Here is an 8,589-nt window from a genome sequence, read left to right on the forward strand (position 1 = left end):
GTGTTGGGTGGCTCTGAAGAGGAAGCCAAGAGTCTATATTTGATCTAGGAGGTAAAAGGATAAAGCGGTTGAAGCAGTTCACAGAAGAATTAATTTCCAGGGAAACAGGATACTTAGCAAATTGTCTCTTTTCCTGAATTGACAGATATGACAGGAACTATAGTAATACATCTCAAAGGATGAGCAGTTTATTCCCGGGGGTACTTTATTTACTGAAAAGTAAATCTCACTTAGAACCCGGCTGGAAATATCTTTTCATTTACTATGCTCTCTTCCTGCTTTGCCTTTAATAGAAAACAAGCCAAGAATGTTCTCAAATAAAACTAAAGACCATACGGCCAGTAGTGAGTTCCAGAGGAACACTTATAACAATAATCGTAGACAGAAGATCATTCTTTCAGGGATTTTGGTTCCCAGGCCTCCTTGCTGAAGTGGAATAGAATAACGCTGGGCAACACTGGGGTCCATGCTTCCTATAAAGTTCAGAGACAGTCGTCGGGTACTCAGGGGAGAGGAAATACAGACAGAAGGAAAATACCCAGGAGAAGGATCTTTTTTAAAGGGTAGGAGGACCTTACAAGAAGTATGTGGAGCAATTTATTAACTCATGAATAGCTACACTTTTCTCCTTTACTTTTTCTTCTTCTGTCTTTGACACCAAACTTTCTTCTGCTTCTGTCTCCACAATCCCAGCAGCCGCAGTTACTATCCCTGGGCAGAGATCAAAACAGAATTGCCTTTAGGAACATGTGAGAATGTTTTTCAAAACCAGAAGAGGAGTGACAGTGATGAAAGCAGGACAGTCATAATGAAATAACCACATATGTAGAGGAACTTTCTTCCCTTCATGTGATGAGCTTCATTGACATGTACTTGGCTTGTGGCAGAAGGTAGACTTTCCTTCCTTTTCTACTGACAGGCAAAGAGAGCAGCTCTTGAGATGGTTGTGGTGGGTTTGAAGCCATCGACTGGCTCATATGTTTCAAAATATCCCCTTTCCAGACCTGGGAATCTGAAAGATGCTTTTCTTGCCATTAAAATTGTTTCTTGGGTGCCTGCTGAAGACATGCAACTTTGATTAAGCCAAGCTGTGGGACCATGGCGTTATCTGGCGAGAGTGAATGCAAGTGTCTACACGACACTTGTATGATGTGGTTGGAATACTTCCTTCTCCCCTTTGGCATCATTTCTGTGAGGACAGAAGCTCTGTCCTCACCATGGAGCATAGTGTGGGTATGTTTTTATGGGCAAGTCAAGGTCTGGAATATGGATGGACTCCTGTCAGGAGGATGGTGGAAGGCTCTGGTCAAGCACAGGGCAGCATGAGGACACTGTGTGTGTGCATGTGCATGTTGGGAATGCAGAAAGGGGACGGAAAGTGAGAAATGAAAAGGGCCAATTTGTGAGACAGATATTTTTAATTTCTCACCTGGCAGTACCACTTATTTCTTGACTGTACCATCTTAATTTATGAGCTTTTTCTTTAGTGGTTCCTCTAGGAGGAATTATTACTACGAAGGAGACTATGTTTTAGAGCAGTTTTAAATTTTTCAGAAAAACTTGAGTATGTATAGTATAGAGATTCACACCCACCCCCACAGAATCCTCCCATTATTATCTTCTATTTGTGAAGTACATATGTTAGAATTAGTGAACTGATATCAACCCATTATTGACTAAAGTCCATAATTTACATTGTTTCTTGCTTTGTTTTGTATAGTTCCATGGGTTTTGGCAAATGTATAATGTCATGTATCCACCATTACAGTATCATACAGAATACTTGCACTGCCTGAAAAATCCCTGTGCTTCACTTAGTCTTCCCTCCCCCAAGGTTCGTCCTTTAATTGAATATGGTGACTAACGTAATAGTCAATTAAATGTATGTGCATGTGATATATGAATATGCAAGTATATGTGTGTGTATATATACACAAACACACAAACTTGCTTCTAAGTGATGCAGTTTCCTTCTGGGTGCTTTTAAACTACCTCTAATAAAATCAGAAGCTGCATATATGCTCTACCTTGAGGTGAGGTGTTTTCTTTGATGGGACAGTATTATTATCTATCATTAAATCCATGGAAGGTCACACTTATCACCTTAACACCATCATTGTGATCCTTAAGATGTCCTTGTAAATGCTGGATGCCATGGCAACCGGTGTTATCAGGATCCAGTGCTGCTGAACTTCTCTTAATAAATCAGGCATAATTGGCATATATGCATTATAATGAATTAAAAGTTGTTTAAGTGGAGTGATTTTATATTGTGTCATATTAAGTCATTAAATTTGCTTGTCCTGATCTTCTTTCAATGTTGGTATTTCTGCTTAGCTTAAAAAAACCCTTACCTTTTACTACCAATTGTTTTAAGAGTAGATAGTTAAAATAACATATTGTGAAATAGCTTCATGCATTGTTTATGTATTTATATATATATATATATATATATATATATATATATATATATATATATTGCTTTTGACAGTTAAATTTAAATTCTGATGGGTTTAGGTCAGAGGGGCATGAGTTACAAGACTGTCTTTTTTCTTCTTCAGTGGACTGAGGATGCTTGCAGGGCACATCAAGGCACCTGACTTCTGTCTGGTCAGTCATGGTGCTAGTTAGTCGGGTGGGTAAATAACTCATGGACTGAGTGCATGTGCCAGAAATGATTAACCCACCCACTGTGCTCTCATCTTATCTTCTTGGTTGGCTCCAAATCTGGGGAGACACCAAGAAGAACTAGCTGTTCAAAGCCTAAAAGCATGGCAGAAATTAGGAAGTGTGAATGGCACAGTGTCTTGCTACTGAAAGAGTCATCAGAGGGTGAGCACATCCATCTTCTGGGAGCTTGTGAGAAATGCGGAATCTCAGGCCCCTCCCCAGATTGACTAAATCAGGACCTGCTTGTAATTATGAGCCCCAGACCATTTGTGTGCACAGTAAAGTCTGAAAAGCACTGGCTTAGGGGTTAGGGTTAATGCATCCCAGAATAGGAAGGCTATGGACTTGAATTGCAGCTCCACTACTCTTTAGTGGTAGAAATCAGGCAAAGTTCTCAGTTTTTGTTTCTTAATCATTTAACATGGGTATCACACTGTACTTGACTGTTAGGAGCAAAATGACCTCATGAATGTAACGTGTCGAGCAGAGTGCCTCGTGCATAGTGGCGCTTGTTTCAGCTGTGATTACAGCTGGTGGGAGGGTCCATGTGACTGGGGAATCCCAACATACGTGAGAGAGAATGAGCCCCAGCTGGAAAGTGTGCAAATTAGTAAAAAATGATGAACAACCTTAGAATTTAGGAGACGACAAGAGAGAGGAGGAACTCTAACCAAGCTCCCTAGTGACTTACAGGGCCAGAGTCCACCTTCCTAGTACATTTTGGCTTCTCTAGTATGTGCGAAACATCTTGGGTATTCAGGAATTCAGTATCGTTGAAGGTTCTTGGGTTCTCAGAAAGTAGAAAGAGGGTGAACAGGTAGATGAGAAAGGACACATTCCCTTAGAATCAGAGGAGGCCATGTCTGGAAGGACCTGAAATGTTATCTGGCCCATACATCCATTTCATATTTCAGTTCTCACTGAGGTGTTGCCCAGTCTATGACTGAATACCGTCTGTGACTGAAAACCCACCACTTCTACTGAATTCACTGAGATGCGGCTGCTGTCTGTGGGCAGAGAAGTGTTTTAGAAGTTGGCTGACTCAGATATGTAATACCCAGCACACAGACAAAACAACCAGAGAATTTCAAACAAGTTATCAATTTCACAATCACATTTATTGAAGCATCTACTTGTTCCAGGCATCAGGTTAGGTGCTGGGGACAAAAATCTGAATATGACATAGAGATCATACTTCTGTTGAGTTCTTGGTCTGGATGAGGGGTAGACATATAAATAATAATCATAATGTAATAAAGGCCATAATAGAAGAATGAATAAGTGGGCAGGGAAATAGAGAAAAGGGTCATTCATTTTGTTGAGGCATGTTGGGTTTTTTTTTTTTTTTTTTGCAGTACGCGGGCCTCTCACTGTTGTGGCCTCTCCCGTTGCAGAGCACAGGCTCCAGATGCGCAGGCTCAGCGGCCATGGCTCATGGGCCCAGCCGCTCCGCGGCATGTGGGATCCTCCCAGACTGGGGCACGAACCCGTGTCCCCTGCATCGGCAGGCGGACTCTCAACCACTGCGCCACCAGGGAAGCCCGGGGATTTTTTGATCACATGATTTTTGAATTGGGTCTTAATTATAGGCTGCTAGTATTTGCTGAATGAATAGATGGACATGTGAATTGTGTGCATGTGTGTGTGTGCATGTGTGTGTGTCTGAAAATGTGCATGTGTTCTTGAAGGGAACATAGCAGATGTCTAGTATCTTGTAGTCCTGAGATGGGCTGCTACTCCATCCCTCCTTCTCATCTATGAATGTCAAAACAAGGACAGTTCTTACTGTTTTCTAATAAGTAATACTGCTTTGCAAATCCCACTTTAACACATTCAATGTGTGAAAATAGAGATTTGTAAAACATAAATAAGAGTGTGATTAGACACAGAAAATCATTCTTCACTTTATAGTTCAGAATGTTTATAATTTCTCTTTGTACATTTCAAATGTAATTTGACTTTTACTCTCCAATATTTTTTACTTAAAAATTTTTTTCTTTTTTACTCTCCAATATTTTGAATCCCTGTACATTATCTTGTGATATGCTAACTACTTTCAATGCAAATATTTTGTAATTCATTTGACACATTTCACCGTGTTCACCTAAGAAAAACTTCTAAATATCTGAATACTTAGAAGGTTGTCTTTGGCTTTTTGGACATCAGCTTAATACAAAACAGCGTTTTGTTACAAAAGGTGTAAATGACTTAGAAACAGATGAATTATATTTCTGTGAATAAATACAATTAAATGTTTAAAAGCTTGGATAAAAATAAGTGTTCAAAACCAATGGCTGAACAGATAGGCTGGAGGTGTGAGTAACCTCAAACAGGTTAGGGTTCCCTTCCAAGTCCATCTCAAAGTGTATTTTTGTTTACTCATATCTGTTTATCCACACATGTTTAATGTTGGTTAGTGTTTGTAATGGATTTGGAACTGTCAAACAGAGTTAGACTACTTGGCACACACATGAAAGGAACCGCACCTTAAACCACTTCATCATACCATAGACTTACCAGGTATGGCAGTCAGTAATCCCTTATCATTTCTAGCTCTTGGCTCTCTTGTCAATGTACACTTGTTGCATCCAGAAATTGATTCTGGATTCTATTGCATCTCTGGAGTGGGCATTATTGAACCAGGTCCAGAGTTTGCTCAATTAGATGGGACCAGAAAACTGAATTCCCAAGCAGATCTGATGTTTGATATCCAGAAGAGGGCAGTAGGACACAGAGATTAAATTCTAGTCAACCAGCCACTACAACAAACAATGGCTGCCAGCACCTTCTCAGTGTTAGACCAAACGCTTACCTTCCCTTTGATGCACATAGGCAACATGGTGTCACCAAGAGAAGACACTAACACTTTCTGCAACCCTACTATGTGTCAAGCACTAACTAGGTATTTTTCACATGTGTTAAATCAAAACAATCCTGAGATGTAGGTGATATACTATTTCCTTTTATACAATTAATGAGAAAATCAATGCTCAGAGAACTCAAGCAACTTGCCTGAGGTCACATAGCAGGTGGTAGAACCAAAATTAAAATCCAGATCTGACTCCATAGGCTCTGCTCTACCATATCAGAATTTGACTACTGACCCCACCACTCATAAACTTACTGACCTTGGGCAAGTATTTTAACCATTCGGAACTCCAGTTTCTAAATCTTCAAGGTAAGACTAACAATATCCTCTTATTTTTAAGAATTAGTGTCTGGATCAATTTTTCCATGATAGTTTCTGTCCAACCGGGAAGGTTTTGTTCATTGATAACATTTTAAATTAGAATTATAGAAAATTAAATCTAGAAGGGACACAGGAGAGTTATCTAACACTTTCATCTTAGAGATGATAAAAATAAGACTGGAGTGTTTATATGACTTGCATATGATCAGAAAACTTGAGAGTGACAGACATTGGAACTCAGGACTGGCAACTCTTAGCCAGCTTTCTTCTCTCATCGCTCTGCATCGTTTGTTAGGGATGCAGACACATGGAGATGTTGATGACAGTAACGTTGTTGATGGGGGGGTGAAGATAACAATAAATGTGCCTGAGGAAATTATAGAAGAGTTATTTCATTTTAGAAGGAAATTATTATATTAGTAAATCCTGCTTCCCTTGCTCTGTTCATGAGGGAGGCCAGTATATGTCTAAGACTATAAGATTTGTCCAAGACTGTTGATTGACAGGAGGATGGGAAAAGCCAGGGTGTGTATATTTACGATACTCTCCAAATAAGAAATGCTAAAATGCAGACTCCAATCAATGCTAATCTTAGATTTACACGATTCTCTATCAGTCAATGTCACTGGCTTTCCCAAGGATCTGTGATGGAGAAGTTGGCTATGTGGAAACAATGTGGGAGATTGATCTAATGTAGCAGTGACTCCTTTGAGAGATTTTTAGGTAACCCACCATATTTTATTCCATTTCTTATAGCCTCTTCCGTTTTGAATTTGGTATAATCTTTCTAGTTCTCCAAGTCTTACACTCATAAAAAATTGGATAAGAGGAAGACAAAGGGAAAAAAGAAAGAATGGGAAGGAGGAAGAAATGGTTTACTTTCATCATCAAGAGGCTGAGAGGCCAAAGCAACTTGCATAAGTGTTTGAAGAATTCCCCAGGTTCCACTGGCTTCTGGATTTACTGACTAGAACTAGGAAAGGCGATAGTCAATTAAATGAATGCAGAGAGCTTTCTATGTAAAGTACCGGCAATCAGAATGACTGGTTTCCTTAATTCACCCAAAGATGGCTTTTTGTGTTAAAATTGTTTGAAAATAGAGATTTATAATAGTTTAAGTGATCTATCCCATTGCTCAACCTGGGGATAGTTTCCCAGATCTTATACATTTTTAAAATTTCATCAGATCCTTAGAACTCTCCATTCCCCTTGCAGTGCTGGGAAAAGAACTTCTCAGGAGTCTGGAGAAAGGCAACTAGGGTGGTGAAACATGAACATATGTTCCTGGAGCTATAATATGGCTGTCCTGGAGGTCAAGGGACAGGACAGGTGGAGACCAGTGATATTATTGCTTCCAAATTCACACTTGAGCATCTGCATTCCTCATTGACTATTAGTCATACAATGCCTGTTCCAGTTTTCTGTTATCACTTGCCAAATCTCGTACAGGCATACCTCAAAGATGTTGTGAGTTTGGTTCCAGACAACTGCAATAAATTGAATACCGCAATAAAGTGAGTCACACAAATTTTTTGTCTTCCCAGTGCATAAAAAAGTTATGTTTACACTATACTGTATCTATTAATTGCGCAATAGTGTTATGTCTAAAAAATGTACATACCTTAATTAAATAATACTTTATTGGTAAAAATTGCTAACCATCAACTGAGCCTTCAGCAAGTCATAATCTTTTTGCTCGTAGAGAGTCTTGCCTCGATTTTGGTGGCTGCTGACTAATCAGGGAGGTGGTTGTTGAAGGCTGGGGTGGCTGTGGGGATTTCTTAAAACAACAGTGAAGTTTGCTGCACCGATTAACTTTTCATGAATGATTTCTCTGTAGCTTGCAATGCTATTTGGTAGCATTTTATCCACAGATCTTCTTTCAAATTTTGAGTCAATTCTTTCAAACACTGCTGCTGCTTTATCAACTGCGTTTATGAAATATTCTAAATTCTTTGTTGCTATTTCAATAATATTCACGGCATCTTCACCAGGGGTACATTCCATCTCAAGAAGTCACTTTCTTTGCTCATCTATAAGAAGCAACTCTTCATTCATTAAAGTTTTATTATGAGATTGCAGCAATTCAGTAACATTTTCAGGCTCCACTTCTAATTCTAATTCTCTTGCTATTTCTACCTTATCTGTAGTTACTTCCTCCATTTAAGTCTTGAACCCCTCAAGGTCATCCATGAAGTTTGGAATCAACTTCTTCCAAACTCTTGTTAAAGTTGATATTTTGATCTCTTCTCATGAATCACAAATGTTCCTAATGGCATGTAGAATGGTAAATCCTTTCTAGAAGGTTTTCAATTTACTTTGCCCAGATTCACCAAAGGAATCACAATCTATGGCAGCTATAGCGTTATGACATGTTATTTCTTAAATAATATTACTTGAAAGTCAATATGATTCCTTGATCCATGGGCTGCAGAATGGACGTTGTGTTAGCAGGCATGAAAACAACATTAATCTCACTTTACTTCTCCATCAGAGGTCTTGGATGACCAGGTGCATGAGCAGTAATATTCTGAAAGAAATATATATTTTTTTCTGAGCAGTAGGTCTCAACAGTGGGCTTAAAATATTCAGTAAACCATATCATAAACAGATGTGCTGTCATCCAGGCTTTGTTTTTCCATTTACAGAGCACAGGTCGAGTAGATATAGCATGATTCTTAGGAGCCCTAGGATTTTTCCAATGGTAAATGAGCTTTGGCTTCAACTTC

This window comes from Stenella coeruleoalba (genome assembly GCF_951394435.1).
Source record: "Stenella coeruleoalba genome assembly, chromosome: 17".
NCBI lineage: Eukaryota > Metazoa > Chordata > Mammalia > Artiodactyla > Delphinidae > Stenella > Stenella coeruleoalba.